General features: G+C 38.1%; 1 protein-coding gene across 1 annotated transcript in view; it reads right to left on the reverse strand.

Annotated features, from left to right (window-relative positions):
- Positions 1–23,499, reverse strand: part of LOC102875920 (androgen receptor-like) — a 699,071-nt gene that overhangs the window by 627,176 nt on the left and 48,396 nt on the right. The window lies entirely within an intron of this gene.

Genomic DNA, 23,499 nt, shown 5'->3' on the forward strand with positions numbered 1-23,499 from the left:
TGGTGAGCACATCCAGGGCAACATCTGTTATCTGAAATACTTCAATTGGTATACCATCTATTCCTGGGGCCTTATTTTTTGCTATTTCCTTCAAAGAAGCTTGAACTTCTTCCTTCATCACCATAAGCTCTTGCTCAATTGATATTATCATGTGCTTTTTTTTCTTTGCTTTGTTAATATGATGAATTATATTGATTGTTTTTCTTATGTTGAACATATATCTGTTATGAATCCCACTTGGTCATGATGAATTATTTTTTTGATGTATCACTGGATTCTATTTGACACAGTTTTATTCAGGATTTTTGCATCTATGTTCATGATAGATATTGGTTTTGTGGTTGGGTGTTTTTTTTTTTTTATTTTGGTGGTGTCTTTACCTGGTTTTGCTATCAAGGATATGTTTGCTTCATAGAATGAGTCTAGGAGAATTCCATCTTTTCTGTTTTCTGAAATAGTTTACGTAGGATTGGTGATGGTTATATAGAATTTATAAAATACTCGAGCACCACAGCAAGACAAACATAAATAATCCAATTTAAAAATGGGCACAGGATATGAACAGACATTTCACCAAAGAAGATATTCAGATGGAGAACAAATATATGAAGGAATGTTCAAAATCCCTACCTCTAATAGAGATACAAATCACAACAATTATGAGATATCATCTCATCCCAGTAAGAATAGCAAAATTTAACAGAACAGAAAACATCAAATGTTGGCGAGGTTCTGGAGAAACTGGAACACTCATTCCTTGTTCGTGGGAGTGTAAAATGGTTCAACCACTATGGAAGGCAGTATGGCACTTTCTCAAAAAGAAATACCATTTGACCCAGCAGTTCCACAACTGGGAATATACCCTAAAGAAACCATTACTGCCACACAAGCAGATTTATGCACACTCATGTTTATTGCGCCTTTGTTTGTAATAGCAAAGAGCTGGAAACAAACTAAGTGCCCATCAACAAATAAATGTATAGAGAAGCTCTGGTATATTCACACAATGGAATACTATGCAGCATTGAAAAACAAGGAGCTCATGAAATATTATGCAAAATGGATGACCCTGGAGGACATTATGCTGAGTGAAATATCTCAGTCACAAAAGGACAAATATTGCATAGGGACACTTTTGTAAAACGGGACTGAGATCGGGGTTGAAGGAAGACAGAAAAGGAGGGAAGGAATGATAAATACTCCATTGAAACAGATGAGGGAGAGAACTGTTTAAAAGGGATATACGATTGGGTATTATTGTCGTTACAGAAGTCCCAAATGAAGGCTGTATAGTGGAGTGGACTTGGGCAGAGGGATTGCATAACAATGAAAGAGTTTTTCTTTTACTTTTTAAGGAGAAGAATTAATTGGGGTGAGCGGGTGCACAGGGAGAAAAGTGCAAAACTGAATGACTGGAAACCCTTAATCTCTTTAAACTTTCTTTAAAATTAATAATAAAAAAAAGAAAGGTGGAGATGACCAACACTGTATTGGTTACTTTTGAAAAAATAAATATATTTCATCTGCTTTTCTGGGTAAAATATTTGTCTTCCAGGCACAGCTCTAAAACTGAGCATCTAAATTAAAGCAGAGTAGGGAGAAGGATTGGCCGTCTACATCCAAAACAACAGACCTTTGAAAAATCCTATGCATAATAAAGCACCCTTAGATTAGAGTGGCATATATTACACCTGAGGCCACGTCCTCAAGTTGACAAACATAAAGGAGGAGGAACAGTTGCAAGCAAACACTAGTTACTGGAACATAGAATGTAAGATGCACGAATGTAGGAAAACTAGACATTGTTATTAAACATATAAATATTAACATTCTATTCCATATCTTTTCAATCTATATGCAGAACAGATTATCCTGGAGGCTGGGTTCTATGAGAAGAAGTGTGGCATCTGGATTGGAAATAGACTCATCAACAATCTGCACTGTAAATGTTCATTAAAACTAATAAAATTTAATAAAATAAAAAAAAACAATCTGCACTATGTAGATAACAAATCCCTCCTTGCTGAAACTGAAGAGGACCTGAAGCACACTGTCTGTAGAAGTTCAAGGACTGCGGCCTTCAATATGGATTGAAGCTCAACATCAAGAAAACAAAGACTTTCACCTCTGGACCTATTGGTAAATGGTGAAGAGATTGAGATTGTTGACAGCTTCAGTTTGCTCAGCTCTACGATCAACTCTCTTGGTACCAGCACCCAAGAAATTAAAAGACAAACTGCATTGGGAAAGTCTGCTGTCATAGACTTTTAGAAAGTGCTGAAGAGCAACAATGTCAGTCTGGAAACTAAGGTGTGTCTGTGATACAGGTCATGGTCTTTGCAATTACTTATTAAGCATCAGAGAGCTGGACAATGACTAGGGATAAGAGAAAGGGAATTGATGCCTTTGAGTTGTGGCGCTGGAAATGAGTACTGAATATACCATGAACTGCTAGGAGAACAAACAAGTTCATCCTGGAGAGGGTGAAGTCAGGCTGCTCTTTGGAGGCAATGATTCTGAAGCTCTCTCTGACATACCTTGGACATGCTGCAAGGTGGGACCAGTTCTTGGAAAGGACATCATGCTTGGGAGGGTGGAGGGACAGAGCAGGAGAGGAAGACCCTCAATGAGGTGGATTGATTCAGTCACTGGGGTAATGGAGATAGGCATATCAGAGACAATAAGTTTGACAAGGAATAGAGGAGGGTTTAGGGCTGTTGTACATAGAGTCACTACGAGTCATAGTTGATTTGATGGCACATAACAACAACAGGCATTGGTGAGAAGAAACAGGAACATTTATAATCAGATGGCCATATGATCTACTATGCCTGAAATGGAAAGGTGAGGAAAAATTAGGTAGCATTCACAGAAAATGAAATCAAATCCATAAGAATGAAAATTTGATCTTGAATCTATCCCATCTAAATTTTTTTTTGAAATCTCAGAAATAGGTTTCTAGTCTTGGACACTAATGAGTGAAGCCCAGATGAGCTGTGGGAGGATATTAAGAATCTTGTCCATGAAGAATACAAAAGGTCATTACAAAGACCAAGGAGGAAGAAAAGACGGAGAAGGATGTCAGAAGAGATGTTGAATAGTACACTAGAACACTGAGAAGCCATAGCAAAGAAAAGAAAGCTGAAAATTAAGGAACTGAACAGAATGTTTCAAAGGGCAGCTCAAGAAGACAAAGCCAAGGGTTATACTGAAATGTGCAAAGACCTGGAGTCAGAAAAGCAAAAAGGTTAAGTTTGCTCAACAATTCTTTAGCTGAAGGAATTGAAAAAAAATTCAAACTTTGAGTTGCAATATTTAAGAAGGATGATTTGGGCAGAATCTTGAATGACCCAAGAAGTGTCAAAAAAAGATGGAAAGAGTACACAGAGTTGCTGTACCAAAAGTACTGGCTGAAACAGAAGAATTTCATGAAACAATATACGAAGAACAGACAATGGTGGAAAAGGAGGAAGTTCAAGTTGCTCTGAAAGAAATGGACAAAAACAAGAGCCCAGGAATTGATGGAACACCAATTGACATATTTCAATAGATGCTGCCCTTTATGTGATCACCCGGCTGTGCCAAGAAATCTGGAGAACAACCACCTTGACAACTAACTAGAAGAGATCCATATTTATTCTCATTCCAAAAAAGGTGACACAGCAGAGTGTTCAAATTATTAAACATTATCACTAATACCACATGCAAGCAAAATCCTGCTGAATATCATCCAAAAGCAATTGACAGAGAACTACCAGAAATACAAGCTGGGTTTACAAGAGATTGTGACAACTGGGATATCATTGCAAATGTCAGATGAATCTTGGCTACAAGCACAGAGAACTAGAGGAATGTCTTTCTGTGTTTCACAGAATACGAAAAGGCATTTGATTGTGTGGATCACAACAAATTGTTACTAACCTTGAGAAGATTGGGAATCCCAAAACACCTAACTGTGCTCATGCAAAACCTATACTTGGAACAGGAAGCAGTCGTCAGAACTGAACAAAGAAACACTGCATGGTTCAAAATCAGGAAAGAAGGGTTTCCGGGATTTGTCCTGTCTCAATACCTTTTCAATCTATATGTGTATTAGATCATTCAGGAGGTTGGACTTAATGGGGAGGAATGTAGCATCAGAATTGTAGTAAGAACCTGTGTTATGCAGATGACACAACTTTGCTTGCTGAAACTGAGGGAGGCATGAAGTGCTTGTTCCAGAGGGTCAAGGATAATAAATAGTCTGCAATATGGATTGAAGCTCAATATCAAGAAAATTAATAGTCTCAACCCATTTGGCAGCATCATGATAGATGGGGAAGAATTTGAGGTTATTAACAATTTCAGTTTGCTTGGTTCCACAATCAGTATTCTTTGCACTAACAGTCAGGAAATCAAAAGATAAGTTGCATTAGGAAAATCTGTTGTCAGGGACCTCTACAGAGTGCTGAAGAGCAACAACCTCAGTCTAGAAACTAATGTGTGGCTTATTCAGGCCATGATCTTCACAATATTGAACATACCGTAGACTGCCAAGAGAACTAATAGATCTGTCCTGGAGATAGTGAAGCCAAGCTGGCAAGAGTTCTTGAGACTCCATCTCACATACTTTGGTCATGTAGCCAGAAGGGGCCAGTCTTTGGAGAAAGACATCACGCTTGGAAGGGTGGAGGGACAGCACAGGAGAGGAAGATCCTTGATGAGACTGATTGACACAGTCAGTGGGGCAAAGAGGTTATGTGTCAGAGACAATGAGATTGGCCCAGGATAGAGCAGGGTTGAGAGATACTGTGCATGGGGTTGCTATGAGTCATGGTTAACTTGATGGCATATAACAACAACAGTAGGTTTTGAAACAGGGAGTGCTATATCTCTCAATTATTTTTTGTTTTTAAGAAGTATTTTTCTTATTCAAAATCTCTTTTCTTTACAAATAAACTTACTGATGGCTTTTTTGGTTTGGTTTAGTTTTCTTAAACTAGTTTCTTTACAAAATTAAAATACATTATTTTTCACACCCAGACCCTTCCCATGTCCCTCACCTCCCACCTGTCAAACTGTAGGACCCCATGATTAATCCCTCCCCCTGCACTTCCTCACTCATCTGCTTCCACCCTCCCTCCTCCCACTTTAGATCCTCATAATCATTCTACAAAAAAAGGGTTTATACAGTGTTTGTACTCGTGGGACTGAGTTCACTCAGCCTAATGTTCTTCAGTCCCTCTTAAGTTAGATAATAATTTTATACTGGTTTATATAAAAAGTTCATAGAGTTCCTATATGTTGTTTTTCACACAGAATCTTTCCCCTTTCATTCACCAATCCCTCCATTCACCTATAAAATTGTGCATCCCTATGTTTAAACCTCACCTCCTCGCCTTGGATCCTTGTACATGCTTTACAATAATGGTCCTATGAAGTATTTGTCTTTATGAGAGTAAGTTCACGTAAGATAATGCTCTCCAGTCCCTACCATGTTAGGTAGTAATTTACAAAATCATTGCTCCTGCATGCTGCATAGTATTCCATTGTGTGAATGTACCATAATTTCAAATCCAATAATTTGTGGTTGGGCATTTGAGCTATTTCCAGGTTCTTACTATGGTGAATAATGCTGCTATGAACATTGGTACACAAGTCTCTGTGTCTTAGGTCTCATTTTCTCAGGGAATATTCCAAGCAGTGGAATGGTTGGGTCACATGGAATTTCTGTGTCCAGCTTTTTGAGGAAATATCAAACTGCCTTCCACAGTGGTTGTGCCATTTTACAATCCCAAAACAATGTATGTGTTCCTATCTTACCACATCCTCTCCAACATTTATTACTCATTGCCCTGATAAGCTTTGCCACCACTACTGGGGTAAGAGGGTATTTCATTGTGGTTTTGATCTGCATCTCTCTAATTGCAAGTGATTTTGAGCATTTCTTCATGTGTCTGTTGGAAATTTGTGAAATGTCTTTCTATGTCTTCTATCCATTTTGTACTAGCATTATCAGTCTTTTTCTTCTGGGGGCCCTGTAGAATTCTGTAAACTTTTGTTATGAGACCCTTGTCTGAGATGGTATTGCCAAATGTCTGTTCTCAGTCAGTAGGTTTTCTTTTCACCCTGTTGGAAAAAAATTTTGATGAGCACAGAGATTTAATCTTTAGAAGGTCCCATTCATACAGTTTACCCTCATCAGATTGTGTTTTTCTGGCTGAATTTGGTAGGCCTTTTATACTATAAACTAGATCTTCAAAGCTTGGTCCCATTTTGTCTCTTATGGTTTTGGGTTTTATTTCAAGGTCTCTGAACCACCTTAAGTTAGTGGGAGGTTTTCTGAAAGGTGTAAGATGTGGATCCTGTTTTAGCTTTCTGCAGGTGGAAGTCCAGTTTTGCCAGTACCATTTGTTAAAGAGGTTATCATTTCCCCATTTGATAGGTTTTATTTCCTTGTCAAATATTAATTGACCATAGATAGATGGGTCCATTTCTGGGTTCTCAATTCTGTTCCATTGGTCTATGTGCATGTCATTATGCCAGTACCATGCTATTTTTGTTACTACTGCTGTGTAGTAGGTTTTGAAGTCAGGGAGTGCTATTCCTCCCACGTCATTTTTTTTTTCAGAAGTACTTTATTTAGGATATCTTTCCTCTCTAAATAAACTTGACAGATTCCCTTTCAATCTCTTTGAAAAAGGAATTTGGTATCTGTATTGGGATTGCCTGATACGGTAAGTATTAAAAGAAGAATATACTGGGAAGAATATACTGAGTCACTGTATATAAAGGAATTGGCAGACACAGAAGAATTTCATGAAACAACCTATGTGCAAGAGCCTATGGTGATGAAAGAAGAACTGCAGGCTGCTTTGAAGGAAATGGCAAAAAATAAGACCCCAGGAATAGATGGTATACCAATTAACATATTTCAGCTAACAGATGCTGCCCTGGACGTGCTCACCAAGTTGTGCCAAGAAATCTGGAGAACAACCACTGGGCGAACTGACTGGATGAGATCTATATTTGTTCCCATCCCCAAAAAAGGTGACCCAACAGAGGGTGGAAACTATAGAACAATGTCATTGATTTCACATGCAAGCAAGATTCTACTGAAGATTATCCAAAAACAACTGGAATAGCACATCAGCAGAGAATGGTCAGAAGTCCAGGCTGGGTTTAGAAGGGGTCGTGGTACTAGGGATATTGTAGCTGATGTTATATGGATCTTAGCGGAAAACAGAGAATACCAGAGGAATGTATATCTGTGTTTCATTGACTATGCAAAGGCATTTGACTGTGTGGATCATAAGAAACTGTGGCTGACTCTGAGAAGAATGGGAATCCCAGAACACTTGATTGTCCTAATGCGAAACCTATATTTGGACCAGGAGGCAGTCATCAGAACAGAGCAAAGGAGCACTGCAAGGTTCAAAATTGGGAATGGTGTACGCCAAGGATGTCTCCTATATCCATACCTTTTCAACCTGTATGCAGAACAGATTATCTGGGAGGCTGGGCTCTATGAGGAGAAATGTGGGGTCAAGATTGATGGAAGATCGATCAACAATCTTCATTATGCAGATAACACAACCCTGCTTGCTGAAACATAGGAGGACCTGAAGCGCTTGATGCAGAGGGTCAAGGACTGCAGCCTGCAATATGGATTAAGGCTCAATGTAAAAAAGTCAAAGATTCTCACCACTGGACCAATTGGCAGCATCAGGATGGATAGTGCAGAGACTGAGACTGTTCACAGCTTTAGTTTGCTTGGCTCCACAGTCAACACTCTTGGCACCAGTAGCCAGGGAATTAACAGGCGCATTGCCATGGGAAAGTCTGCTGTTAGGGACCTCTCGAAAGTACTGAAGAGCAATGGTGTCTCTCTGGAGACTAAGGTGCATCTGATACAGGCCATGGTTTTTGCTATCACTTGTTATGCGTAAGAGAGTTGGACAATTACTAAGGAGGATAGAAGGAGAATTGATGCCTTTGAGCTGTGGTGCTGGAGAAGAGTATTAAGAGTACCATGGACTGCTAGGAAAACAAACAGATTCATCCTGGAAAGGATTAAACTGGTGGCTTCTTGGAGGCAAGGATTCTGACGCTCCGTCTAACATACTTTGGACATGTTGTAAGGAGAGACCGGTCCTTGGAGAAGGACATCATGCTTGGTAGGGTGGAGGGACAGCGCAGGAGGGGAAGGCTCTCTATGAGGTGGATTGATTCCGTGACTGGAGTAATAGGGATGGGAATGTCAGAGACAGTGAGATTGGCACAGGACAGAGCAGAGTTTAGGCCTGTGGTACGCAGGGTCACTATGAGTCGCAAGCAACTTGACGGCACATAACAAAAACAATTGGGATTGCATTGAACATTTAGATTTCTTTTGGTAGTATTGTCATTTTCACAATGTTGAGTCTTCCTATCCAGGCACATTTTTCCATTTCTTTAGGTCTTTTATCGTGTCTTGCAGAAATGTTCTGTAGTTTTCTTTTTATAGTTAGACTAATTCCCAAATATCTCAAATTGTGATTGGCTACTGTAAATGGTATTGCCTTCTTGTTTTCCTTCTCTGAGTTCTCTTTGTTACTACAGAGGAATATCACTGACTTTAGTATATTGATCTTTTATCCTGCCACTCAACTACATTGTTATACTAGCTCTAACAATTTGTTGTTGTTGTTGAATCCTTGGGGCTTTCTTTGTACTATCATATCATCTGCCCACAGCAACAATTTAGCCATCTCTTAGGCAATCAGAATGTCTTTTATTTCCTTCTCTTGTGCTAACTGCCTTTTCTGTATCTTTGAAAAATTTATTTGGTAGCCTATTTGAATTGTGTTAAACATGTAGATTGCTTTTGATAAAATTATCAAAATAATGAGGTTCCTTGTATTAAGGAGACTCCCTGTCTCCATTTGAGAACTGGGTGACACAGCAGGAATAACATGGGTGCTCTTGTTCTGGGGTTTTGGTCTAATGAAATGTGGAGTTTGTTTTTTGTGGGAGGTTTTGTGGGATTTATTTATTTATTTTTTTTTATTTCACTCTTGTTTAGTGTCAGCAAGACCTCCTGGAGGGCCCGAGGGCTCTTTTTCAGGAACATTCTTGTAAGTCATAAAGCACTCTTCTGTCACTTTGCTGTACTGAGATAATCTGGGTTTGCTGTGGTGCTGAATCTTGTGCCCTTGGAGTGTCAAATGCCATATCAGTTGTCCATGGTGGACAGTGCTTGGTGGAGCTCCCAGTTTAAGACAGGTTTCAAAGCAAGAGTTGCATCCACTTCCTAAACCATATGCCTCTGTAGACTCTATGAACTTGGAGAAATGACAATACAAAAAGACTTCAGGTTTTTTGTTTATAGGGTCACTATAAGTCGTGCCCAGTGGCAATCAACAACAACATTGAAATTATGTTAAACATGTAGATTGCTTTTGATACAATGATCATTTTCACTATATCAAATCTTCTTATCTACAAACAGGGAACTTTTTTCCATTTATTTAAGTCTCTTTTTGTTTCACATAGTAGTGTATTATTGTTTTCTTTATGAAAGTCTTTTGATTACCTAGTTAGATTTATTTCCAAGTCTCTCAATCTGTGGTTGCCTACTGTAAATGGTATAGCATTCTTAGTTTCCTTATCTATACTTCCTTTGCTATAGTAGAAGATTTCCACTGGTTATAGTGCACTGGTATTGTATCCTGTCATTCTATTAAATTGGTCTACTTGGTCTAACAGTATTTTTGTTGAGCCCTTAGAGTTTTGTGCATACACTATAATATTGTTTGTATATAGCTATAATTTTGCCACCTTTTTGCTAATTTTGAATGTCTCTTTTTTCCTTAAAGATGATTTTGAAATTCAAGTGGTATAGACTCAAATTTGTATTTTGGTTCTAGTAGACTTTTTTTCATTTTCTTCAGCTTCAATTGGAACTTGCACGTATGTAATTAATGATCTGGTTGGCTACTGACAATGAACTTTTTTCCACTGAATCTTTCCACAGATGTAATCAATCTGATTCCTATGTAGTTCTTCAGGTGAGGTTCATGTGTATAGTAAGCATTTGTTTTTAAGATATTTTCAATTATCAATTATTGATTTTGAAAAATTTATCATTAGATTTCCAGCCTCATTACTTAATTATATAGTAGCTCTATTTGTCATTGTTTGAGAAGCAACCACATTATTTCTACAATACTTTCACCATATTGCATTCTCATAAGCACTGTATAAGGATTCTACTTTCTCCGTATCGTCCCCAACATTTGTTCTTTTCTTTGTATCTTACTGCTGCTGCTGCTGCTGCTGCTGCTGCTGCTGCTGCTGCTGCTATTCCTCCACTTTTTTTTGCAGTGGAATTGGCCCTTCTTTCTCCCAAGGAGTATCTGGTGGCTTCAAATCAACAAACAGGCATGTCTTTCAGGTTAGCAGCCCAATACCCTACATTTTAAGCCATCAGAGTTGTGAGTATTTTGCTGTGACTCCTGGGTGCTATTGAATTAATTTCAATTCACAGCAACTTTATGAACAATAGGTCTGATAACTTGCCCCAATCCTCACCATCATCACAGTCTCTGTCATGCTCAAGTCCTTTGATTTAGTCATTATCAGTTCATCTTGTTGAGGGTCTTCTCTTTTTAAAGATCTTTCCCCAGCATGATGGGTAGGTGTTTTTTTGTTTTTGTTTTTGTTTTTAATTATCCTTAACCACATGCACACACACACATTCAAACAACAACCACCACCACCCAGAATTCATTTATGTGCAATCAATTCCAACTCATAACAACACTACAGGAGAATACTCACAGTGGCTTTCCACAACTGTAACCTTTACAGGGTCAGTGTGTCCATCTTTGTTACACAGAGAATCTGGTGATCCAAACTGCAGGTCTTTCAGTTAACAGCTAACAATTTAACCATCATGGCATCACAACTGCCTTGTAGCCATCCTAGTGGGGGTGAAATGTTATCCTTATTATGGTTTTGATTGGTATTTTTCAGTGACTAATGACACCAATAGATTTGATATGTTTGACGTTCATTTTCGTGATCTTTTGATGAAATGGCTCTTCAGGTGTTTTGCCTATTTTATCATTGAGTTATTTATCTTTTTGTTGTTAAGCTTTCAAAGTTTTATATATTGAAAATACAGTTGTCAAAAATATTCTCAGTTAGGAGTGTCTCTTAACTTTGAGAAAAATTATCACCAAACTTAATATAAATCCTGTATTTCTATTAATTGAACTTATCTATAAGTTGTTTTTAGGCAGTTTACTGAACCATAATCATTCAATAAGAAAGACTTTTCAAATACCTTAATATGCACAAGGCTCTAAGCTGCAAATACAGGGGAAAAGGGTTTGTTATTGGTTTTCCCCCCACAAAGCTGAGCAAAATTTAAGAGGGAATATCATACATGTAAACGCTTGGGAGAGTGGAGGACAGGCACAGGAGGGGAAGGCTGTCTAGAAAATGGATTGATTTGGTGACTGCGGTAATCACGATGAGTGTGTTGGAGACAGTGAGATTGGCACAGGACAGAACAGAGTTTAGGGCTGTTGTGCATAGGGTCGCTATGAGTCGCAAGTGACTCGGCAGCACATAACAACAAGAAATAAGCCCTCAATAATGCAGTTTTTAATTGAAGAGCTTTAATTAAAAAAGGCCAGTTGTTCAAATTTACCGTTCATTCTAAGGGAAAAAAGATGTGACAGGCAGTTTGCCTTTGTAAAGATTACAGTCTTAGAGATCCTATAAAGTAGTTCTAACTCTGTCTCACCTGGTTGCTATGAGTTGGATAAAGTCACCAACAAAGAGTTCATATTTTTTGTTTGTGGTTGTTAAATATATACATAAATAATTATATTTAATGAAATATGTATATTTAGTTTGTCTAATGAGCTGTGGGCTGAAAGCCTCTTGTTTCGAGTCAATCAGGAACTGGTGGGCAGGCCTTTGTATTTAAAAGTCAGTTGAGCCCTGACTAAGTCCCCAGTTTGGAGGTTCATGTGTGAAGTGATTGGATTTTGGAAGGTGCGTTCTCTTGTTTTAGTTGAGGGTCAGGTGTGGACTGTTTGGTTGTTTTTTATTTCATTCTCAATTGTGTGTGAGCTGATTGGATTTGCTGGATGTAGGTAACAAAGAGCTGTGAGCTGGAAGCCTCTTGTTTAGAATCAATCAATCAGGACCTCGTGGGTGGGCCTTTGTATTTAAAAGTAAGTTGTGCCCAAGAACTGCAGGGTGTTGTGTTTGAGATGAACATTCTTCTAAATGGTACAGCACTGGTCTGTCAATTTACTGTACTGGGGTAACCTGGGCTTGCTGTGATGCTAAACGCTGTGTCACTGGTGTGTCAAATTCCATAATGGTTACTCATGATAGACAGCGTTTTGTGGAGCTTCCAGATTAGGACAGGCTTGGAAGCAGGAGTGGCATCCACTTACTGAACACCATGACTCTGGAAACTCTATGAACTTAGAGAAACAATGACGGTTATAGATGGTTCAGGTTTTTTGTTCTTCGGGTCACTATTCATGAACATCTTTCTCATTTTCCCCACTCTGTGTAATATTCAATAAAATATTATCAATGGAAGTATTTTTTTAAAAAAAGATGAAGTGCAAGAACAAGACAAACAAAAAAAATGGAAAGAAACAAGTCAGAGCAGAGTGATTGAAGAGTAGAAAGAGATGTGAAAGAAAGAGAAGTCTAGAATCTCAAATTCAAGCTCTAGTTATATACTATCCACTCACTGTTCAATTTTCGTTAAATACATATCCTCCTAAAATCTACTAAAAGACATTGATGTATGTTAAGAGTATGAGATGCACAATGTTTAAAGATCAGGTATAAATTTTTTTTTAAAAAGCAGATCAGGCATGATGTTTTTGTAATTTAAAACTTTCAGTCATAGAAGTAGTATCTTTTTGTCTAATTGTAATGGAAAAGAAAGTAAATTGTGAAACATATCTATTTCAATTCTAGTATACAGGTTTACATTGATTTTTCTATAACCTTAGGTATATTACTTAATTGTTGATACCTCATTTTCTTCAATTGTATAATGAGAATGAAAGAATATTGACTACATAGAGTTCTTATAAGTGTGGTGTCACAGGTTTATTGCTCAAAATGTCTTTTCTAGCCATTAACTTTGACTTTCACCACATGAGTAGTTAGGAATTTGAAGTGGGGTGTACATAAACTAATAAATTTGAGATTACACAGTTTCCCTCATCTTACTAAGTTTACATTGAGCAAGGTTAGCAGAAAAGGTGGGAATTTCACTACCAGCAAGGAAGAAGCAGCAGAGTTCAGAAAATGTCCTCTGGGAGCAGACTTCCATGACATTCAGATCAGGATATACACATGAGCATCAGTAGCCTCAGCAAACAATTGAAGGTAGAGCTGACGCAGGAATGCCGTGCCTTGGAGCCAAAGCTAAGAGTCTTAGCCCACGCTTGCTGAAGAATTGAGGGGAAGGCATCATAATTGGCAGGGCAAAGGGAACTATGTAATACTAACCTAAGTCTTGAGGCTGAAGGTCAAAGGGTCTGTGACCAGGTTTGAGAAGCTGTCTAAACTAAGGGATTTACATTCTATTGACAACTTGAATTTCACCCTGTTAGCTTCCATGATAAATAAAACTCTTAACTGCAAGAATGGTTCTGTTATAGCTGTGTGACTATTGCAATAGATTTTGAACCCTGTAGTAAAGCTGTCTTCCTTCTTTCTCTCTGTGTGTTCTCTAGGGATATCATAGCTAATGTCAGATGGATCATGGATGAAAGTAAAGACAGCCAGAGGAATTTCTATTTATGCATTATTGACTAAGCAAAGGCATTTGACTATGTGGATCATAACAACTTAGAGATAACATTGAGAAGAATGGGAATTCCAGAACATTTAATTGTGCTCATGCAAAACTTATACTTACAGCAAGAGGCTGTTGTCCAAGGAGCAAGGGAACACTGTGTGTGTGTGTGTGTGTGTGTGTGTGTGTGTGTGTGTGTGTGCGCGCGCGCGTGTTGTGTACCATCAAGTCAGAATCGACCCTTAGGCATTGCCTATCCTACATGGTTTAAAATTAAGAAAGGTGTTCATTGGAGTTGTATCCTCTCCCCATACCTATTCAGTCTGTGTACTGAATGAATTATTTGAGAAACTAACTTTATGAAGAACGTGGCGTCAGGATCAGAGGAAGACTCATCAGAAACCTGAGTTACGCGAATTACACAACATTGCTTTCTAAGAAGGCATTGAAACACTTGCTGCAGAAAATCAAGAACTACAGCCTTCAACATGGATTATACCTTAATACTAAACAAACAAAACCACAGAAATTCTCATCACTTCACCAATAGGGAACATTATTACAGACGGATCAAAGATTGAAATTGTCATTGATTTCATCTTACTTTATTCCACAATAAACATCCTTGGTACCAGCAGTCAAGATATCAGGAGATGTATTGCATTGGGAAAGTCATGGACCTCTCAAAGTTACTTAGGAGCTATAATGTCAGTTTGAGGACTATGGTGTGCCTGATTCAGGCCATTGTCTTTTCAATCACTTACTATGTATCTGAGAGCTGGACAGTTAATTGGAATGACAGAGGAAGAATTGACAACTTTTAGTTGTGGCATTGGAGAGGAGTACTAAATACCTTATGGACTATTAAAACACCAAACAGATATATCTTGGAGAAGATGCAGCCGGAATGCTCCTTAGAGGAAAAGATGATGAAGTTTCATCTCATATACTTTGTACATGTTGTTAAGAGAGGCTACTCCTGAGAAAGGGACATCATGCTTGGAAAGACGGAGGCTTGGCAAAAGAGAGGAAGACTCTCAACCAGATGAATTGACAAAGTGACTGCTGCAGTTTGTGCATGAATGTAAAAAATTATGAGGATAGCACAGGATAGGACAGAATAGAGTAATTATGAGTTATATTCAATTTTATGCCACCAAACAACAACAATAAAGTATAGCAGTATGGTTGAATTTTTTTAGTAGAAGTAGTTGAGGGAGCATGGTAACCATGTCTGATGTTATGAGTATTGTTTTGCACTGTGGATGCTGTTGATGGAGACTGTGCTCCTTTGTGCAATTAATAAAGGCCAGACTCGGCAGTCCCCTTGGTGTCCTCACAGTGAGTGTTGATTAACTAATGCATGTCAAGTACATGACTCTAAAATAGCAAGTTAGTTTGGTTTTTGTTTAATGTAGGAGCTTTCATATTTAACTAGAAACTGAATTGCATGGGTCTATTTGAAATTTTCAACAATTTTAAGACTGCAGTAGTTTTTTTAGGAATTAATTTAGTTCTGTTTTTTAGTCTGTATTAAAAAAATGTCAATTTCTGTGAATCACACCCTTTCACACTCTTCAATCTACGTTAATCTACACAACATTCATCTATTTGATTATTACTGGGTTGAATAATTTCCACTTAAAAAATAAATCTTCACCCAGAAATTTCAATGTCATTTTATATGGAATTAGTGACTAGTTACATAGGATTGAAGAGTGTGAAAAGGGGTGATGCACAGAAATTAACTGGAAGAGCTCTATATTTTTTCCCATTCCAAAGAAATGTGACCCTACAGAGTGTGAAAATTATCAAACAATATCACTGATAACACAAGCAAGCAAGATTCTGTTGAAGATAATCCGAAAATGATTGGAACAGCACATCAATAGAGAACTGCATTAAGTGCAGGCTGGATTTAGGAGAGGCTGTGGAACTAGGGATATTATATAGCTAATGTTAGATGAATCTTGGATGAAAGTAGAGAGTACCAGAGGAATGTCTGTGTTTCATTGACTATGAGAAGGCATTTGACTGTGGATCACAACAAACTGTGGCTGACTCGGAAAAAATGGTAATCATAGGACCCTTGAGTGTGTTTATGCAATATCTATACTTGTACCAGGAGGCAGTAGTCAGAACAGAGCAAGAAAACACTACATGATTTAAAATTGGGGAGGGTCTATGCCAGGGCAGAGCAAGAAAACACTACATGGTTTAAAATTGGGGAGGGTCTATGCCAAGGATGTGTCCTATCTTCACATCTTTTTGATCTATATACAGAATAGATTATCCGGGAAGCTGAACTCTATGAGGAGAAATATGGCATCAGGATTGGAGGAAGGCTCATCAACAATCTATGTTATGCAGATGACACAACCCTGCTTGCTGAAACTGAGGAGGCTCTGAAACACCTGCTGCAGAAGGTCAAGAACTGCAGCCTTCAATATGGATTGAAGCTCAACATCAAGAAAGTAAAGACTCTCACCACTGGGCAAATTGGCAGCATCATGATAGATGGTGAAAAGACTGAGATTGTTAACAGCTTCAGTTGGCTTCACTCTACAATCAACACTCTTGGTACCAGCACCCAGGAAATTAAAAGATTAATTGCATTGGGAAAGTCTGCTTTAAGAGACCTCTCCAAAGTACTGGAGAGAAACGACATCAATCTGGAGTCTAAGATGCGCCTGATTCAGGCCATAGTCTTTGCAATTACTTGTTATATGTCAGAAAGCTGGACAACGACTAGGAATGATAGAGAATTGACGCCTCTGAGCTTTGGCGCTGGAGCAGAGTATTGAATATACCATAGACTGCTAGGAGAACAAACAGGTTCATCCTAAAGAAGGTAAAGCCTGGCTATTCCATGGAGGCAAGGATTCTGAAGCTTCTTCTGACATATTTTGGACATGTTGCAAGAAGGGATCAGTCTTTGGACAAGGACATCATGCTTGAGAAGGTGGAGGGACAGCACAAGAGAGGAAGACCCTCAATGAAATGGATTGATTCAGTGATGGGGGTAATGGGGGTAGGTGTGTCAGTGACAATAAGATTAGCACAGGATAGAGCACAGTTTAGGGCTGTTGTACATAGGGTCGTTATGAGTCGAGGCAACTCAAGAGCACTTGACAACAAGTGACTCTGTGCCTATAACTTTATGAAGATGTAGTCACAATGGATTAGATTAGACCCTAAACCCGATATGAATATCACTGAGAGTTACAAGAAAAAATTGAATATAGAATACAGACCTGCAAAAAAAAAAAGAATACAGACCTGCATTGAACAACACTATGCAGTCAGAGACAGAAACTGAAATGACACATCTACAAGTGAAAGAATGTAAAAAACTGCGCATAGAAGCAGAAAGGTTGCATGACAGAAATGAGACTACCATGTTGTTGTTGTTGTTGTTTAATGCCGTCGAGGGAGTCCTCTTTCTAGTATAAGTTTCAGAGTATCTTCTGATAATCATTTTCTTCTTTTCTTTCTCCTCTGTCTTGGTAGTGACCTTTTGTTTCTTCATGTATGATATGCTTGATGCCATCCCATAACTCCTCTGGCAGGGCCATTAGTGTTCAATGCATCAAATATTGATTTTTTTTGTTCATTCAAGTAGAATAAACTCAATATTATATTTTGATTCTCATTGACTTGTTTTCATTTTCTTATGGTTTGATTGGAATTTGCATATGACTAAGTGATGATCTGTTCCACACTCAGTGCCTGGCCTTGTTTTGACTGCTGATATAGAGTTTCACCACCAATTCATTCCATAGATATAGTCAATACGATTTCTGTGAAGTCGATCAAGTGAGGCCCATGTGCTTAGCTCCTGTTTATCTTTTTTTTTAAAATAAAAGAAAGATGTTTGCCCCGAGAAAATGAGAACTGAGGCACAAATGGAGATTTGTACACTAATGTTCATGGCATCGCTATTCACCATCGCAAGAAATGCTAACAGCACAAATGCCCAAGCACAATCAAATGGATTTAGAAATTACGGTACATTCACACGATGGAATATGACAGAGCATACAGAAGCAATGATTCTGTAAATCACTACTTAACTTGGGAGGGACTGGAGGATATTATTCTAAGTGAACTAACTCAGTTCTGTAAGGACTAATACTGTAAAAGATGATTACTGTAGAAATATATAACTAGTAAAACATGTATGAGGATCTAAGGGGAGAGGGGGAAATCGAGCAGTGGGGATGGGCTGGGGGTAATCATAGAGTCACACAGTTTGATAGGTAGAGGGGCGCGTTGGTTGGGGGACCTGGAAGTATCCGATGTGATGGGCAATACTTATAAACTTTGTAGGCAAACCAGCATATTTTTTTTAAATTGCAGCAAGTAAAAAAAAAAACAAACCAACCCTTTTTTAAAAATGAAAGTTGTTTGCAATGAATTATTTACTGATTATACAAAATTCTGTCATTTGATCTCTAACCTCATTTCTGTTTTTTTAGGACATATTGCCAACTGTCAATTTTTTTCTCTTTGTTTCCATTGTTGGCATTTTAGTCACCAATTACTGTGTCTTGATTTCATGTTCAGTCAACTTCAGTTTGCCAATGTGGAGAGAAGTCCTGAATTTCTTAAACTTTGGCTTTAATGGTTTGTGTATATATTTCAATAATACTTGTGTCAGTATTTCTTCCTTGTATGTGTATGAATAGTATTCTATCACTGCCAGCATCAGACAGCAGGATACATCTTGAGATGGTGTTTAGCTTTTGTGTTGTTTTGTGCTTTGTTTGTTTTTTTCCACTATGAATGCAACACCATTTCTTTTCAATTTGTCATTCACAGAAACATGGGTCATATTCTGATTCAAAGCTGACAATACCAGTCTATCTCAGCTCATTAATGACTAAGACATTGATCTTTAGTCATTCTTTTTCATTTTTTACTACTTCCAATTTTCCTATATCATATTTTTTACATTGCACTCCTTGTTACAATTATTTTTTAGTGTTTTAGCTATTTCTCTCAATATTTGTGTGCCTTCATATCTGAGGGACTCTAATCTATGTGTGCCAAGTTCCACCAATATAAATGCATGGTACATCAGAATGTTAGAGATATTATGAACAGGAATCTTCTTTAGTAAAAAGAGTCAAATTGCATTACTTCTCTACTGAAACCCTGCCAACTGTTCCCTATCTCAGAACAAAAGATAAAATTCTAACAGAGATATAACCTTCCTTATTTCTAACTTCATCTCCTATGTCTTTCCCCATTTATTTATAAAAGCTATGCAGCCTCCTAGTTGTCCAATACACAAACTATGTTCCTGTTTCAAATTCTTTGCACTTGTGGTTCCCTATGTCTGGAATATTCTTACCCTAGATATCCATATCTCACGATTAAATCTTTTCTGTTTTCATTCAAATGTTATTTTCTTAGTAATTCTTTTCCAGACTAAAATTCCCTTCCTGAAAGGAATGGACAATTAGACATTATATTGTTGTTAATGTGCTACTGAGTCACCTGTGACTCATAAGAACCCTATGTACAATAGCTCTGAACTCTGACCTATCTTGAGACAGTTTCCCTAACTCCAACACACCTACACCCATTACCCAAGAGGTGTGCCAATCCATCTCCGAATTCGAAGTCTCCTTGTCCTGCACTATCCCTCCACCCTTTCAAGTATGATGGTCAAAGGCTGGTCTCTCCTGGTGATAAGCTCAAAGTATGTGAGACAGAGCTTCAAAATCCTTGCCTCCAAAAAGGATCTTGGTTTCAGGCTTTCCAAAACAGACATGTTTGTTCTCTTGGAAGTCCATGTTCAATACTTTTTCTATCATCCTTGATCATTGTCCAGTTCTCTGATGCCTGAATCAGGTGCATGTTAGTCTCTGACACTGATGCTTTTTAGCACTTTGGAGAGGTGTCTGATAGCAGACTCCCCCAATGCAATTAGTCTTTTGATTTCCTGATTGCTGGTGCCAAGAGTTTTTATTATGGAGCCAAGCAAGCTGAAATTTTTAACAGCCTCAATTTCTTCTCCAGCTATTGTGATGCTGCCAATTGGTGCAATGGTGGAAATCTTTGTCTTCTGATGTTGAGCATCAGATCTTTCTCTGTTTCAACAAGCAAGGTTGTGTTATCTGCATAAAAGAAGTCTTCCTCCAATCCTGATGTCACATTTCTTCTCATGAAGCCCAGCCTCATGAATGATCTGTTATGCACACAGATTGAAAAGGTATGAAGACAGGATGCACCCCTGGCACACTTCTTTCCTGATTTTGAACCACACAATGTTTCCTTGCACTCTTCTGATAAATGCTTCCTGGTCCAAGTATAGGTGGGATTCCTATTCTACTCAAGGTTAGCCACAATTAGTTGTAATCAACACAATCAAATGCCTTTGCATAGTCAATGAAACACAGATAGACATTCCTCTGGTAATCTGTACTTTCAGCCAAGATACATCTGATATTGGCTATTAGGTCGCCAATGCCAAAGCCTCTTCTAAACTCAGCTTGATTGTCTGGTATTTCTCTGTTGATGTACTGTTCCAGTTGTTTCGAGATGATCTTAAACAAGATTTCACTTGCACGTGATATTAGTGCTATTGTTAGAGAATGTCCACACTCTGTCAGGTCACTGGCTTTGTTTGGTTTTTTTTTCTTTTATATGGAAATAAATATGGTTCTCTTCCAATCAGTTGGCCAGGTAGTCCTCTAGATTTCTTGCCACAATTTGGTGAGCACATTCGGGGCAATGTCTCTTTGTTGAAATATGTCAATTGGTATTCCATCAATTCTTGGGGCTTTGTTTTTGCCAAATCTTTCAGAACAGCTTGAACTTCCTCCTTCCTCACCACAGGCTCTTTATCACATGTTGTTTCTTGAAATTCTTCTATGTCAGCCAGTTCTATTTGGTACAGTGGCCCTGTGTATTCCTTCCGTCTTTTTTTAATACTTCCTGGATCATTCAATATTCTGCTCATAATATCCTTAAGTATTGCATCTTGAGGCTTGAATTTGTTCTTCAATTAAGAACTTAAGAAGTGCCAAGATATTTCGGCTCTTTTGACTTACCCAACTCCAGCTTTCTGCATATTTCATTATAATTCATAGCTTTGTCTTCCAGAGCTACTCTTTGAAATATTCTGTTCATCTTTTTAACTTATTTATTTCTTCACTTTGCTTTGGCTTCTCAGTGCTCTAGTGCAATATTTAAATTCTCTTCTGACATCTATCTCGATCTTTTCTGCCTCCTGTGTCTTTGTAAGGATCTTTTGCATTCTTCATCGATGATATCCTTGATATCCTCCCATAGCTACATTATTGTTCAAAGCTTCAAATCTGTTCCTAACATTTAAAAACCAGAGACTTTTTTAAAATCAGATGAGATAGACTCAAGTTCAAATTTTAGTTCCTGTGGATTTGATTTAATCTATGTTAACTTTAATTTGAACTTGCAAACAAATAGTTGATGGTCTCTTCCACACGTAGCACTTGGCCTAGATTTCACAGCTAGTATGGAGCTTCTCCAGTGAGCTCTGGTAGTCTAGTGGCAAGAAGCTGTGCTGCAATCCCAAAGGTATACGGTGCAAAGTCAACAGGTGCTCAGTGGGAGAAAGATGAGCAATCTCCTCTGGTGCTATTAACTGCCTGCACAAACCCCACCTGATGGTCAGCTATGGATTGGCTCTGACTCTATGATATATAACAACACAACAATGATTATTTTCACAGATGCAGTTATTCTGATTCCTTTGCATATCATCAGGTGAAATCCACGTGTACAGTCACCATTCATATTTCTTATAAAAGATATTTGTAATGAATAAGTCATTGATTACACAAAATTCTATCATTCTATCTCCAGTCTCATTTCTGTCACCAAGTCCTTGTTTTCTGACTACTGATCCTTCTTCCCTGTTTCCAACTTTTGCATTCTAGTCACACATTATTAATATTGTATCTTGGTTGCATGCTTGATTGATTTATGACTGCAAAAGTTTGTAAAAAGTTTGTAGAAATTATCTAATTCCAACTCTTTGGCTCTGATTATTAGTGCATATATTTGAATGATAGTGGTATGCCCCGGCTTCCCTGTATGTGTATGTTATTTTCTTGTTGCTCACAACATTGTATTTCAGGATGGATTTGGAAATTATCTTTTCTAATTGTGAAAGCAACTTTGTTTTTCCTCACCTAGTCATCTGCAGCCTGTACATCTGGCAGTTCTCTGTTGACATATTGCTCCAATCTTTTTTGGATAATTTTCAGCATAATCTTGCTTGCACATGATATTAATGATATTGTTCAATAATTTCCTTAGTCTGTGGGGTCACCTTTCTTTGGAATGGGAACAAATATTGATCTTTTCCAGTCAGTTGGCGAGCTGGCTGTCCTCCAGATTTCTTTGCACCACTTAGTGAGCGTATCCAGGGCAGCATCTGTTTGTTGAAATATGTCGATTGGTATGCCATCAAATTCTGGAGACTTGTTTTTTGCCAATTTCTTCAGAGCAACTTGAACTTCCTCCTTCATCACCTCAGGTTGCTCATATGTTATTTCATGGAATTCCTCTGTGTCAGCCAATTCCTTCTGATACAGTGACTCTGTATACTCCTTCCATCTTCTTTTAATGCTTCCTGGATCATTTAAAATTCTACCCAAAGTATAATTAAGTATTGCCACTCATGGCTTGAATTTGTTTTTTAACTCCTTGCGCTAAAATGCTGAGCTATTTCGGCTCTTTTGATTTTCTGACTCCGGCTCTCTGCATATTTCATTAATGTATATTGCTTTGTCGTCCCGAGCTGCCTTTTGGAATTTTCTATTCAGCTCTTTGATTTCTTGGTTTCTTCCTTTAGCTTTGGTTTCTCAGCACTCTAATGCCAGATTCTAATGTCAGAGTCTCATCTGACATCCATCTTCGTCTTTTCTTCTTATTCACCCTTTGTAGTGATCTTTTGAATTCTTCACGGACGAATTTCTTGATATCCTCCCAGAGCTCATTTGGTCTACGCTCATTGGTGCTCAAGACGTCAAACGTGTTCCTGAGATGGTTTTGAAATTCAAGTGGGACAGAATTAAGGTCAAACTTTGGTTCCCATGGATTCAATTTAATTTTCCTCAACTTCAGCTTGAACTTGTATATGAGTAGTTGGTGGTCTTTCCCAAAATCAGCACCTAGCATGGTTTTCACAGCTGACATTTAGCTTCTCCAGCGAGTCTTTCCACAAATATAATCTATTTGATTCCTATTCATACCATCAGGTGAAATCCATGTGTATAGCCTGTATTTATGTTCCTTATAAAAGGTATTGGCAATGAATAAATCATAGAATGTGCAGAATTCTATAGTTCTATCTCCAGCCTCATTTCTCTCACAGAGTTCATGTTTTCCAGCTACTGATCCTTCTTCATTGTTCCAAACTATTGCATTCCAGTCGCCCATCATTAACAATGCATCTTGATTGAATGTTTGATCAGTTTCTGATTGCAAAAGTTGGTAGAAGTCTTCCATTTCCTCCTCTTTGGCTCTAGTTTTTGGTGCATATATTTGAATGATAGTGGGATTCACTGGACTTCCTTGTATGCGTATGGATCCAGTCGCTCACCACATTGTTTTTAAGGATGGATCTAGAAATGACTTTTTAAAATTATGAACCCAAAACCTTTTTTTCTCACCTTTTCATCCCTGGCATAGTAAAT

Source organism: Elephantulus edwardii, unplaced genomic scaffold (genome assembly GCF_000299155.1).
Source record: "Elephantulus edwardii isolate Elephantulus edwardi_28Jun2011 unplaced genomic scaffold, EleEdw1.0 scaffold00355, whole genome shotgun sequence".
Classification (NCBI taxonomy): Eukaryota; Metazoa; Chordata; class Mammalia; order Macroscelidea; family Macroscelididae; genus Elephantulus; species Elephantulus edwardii.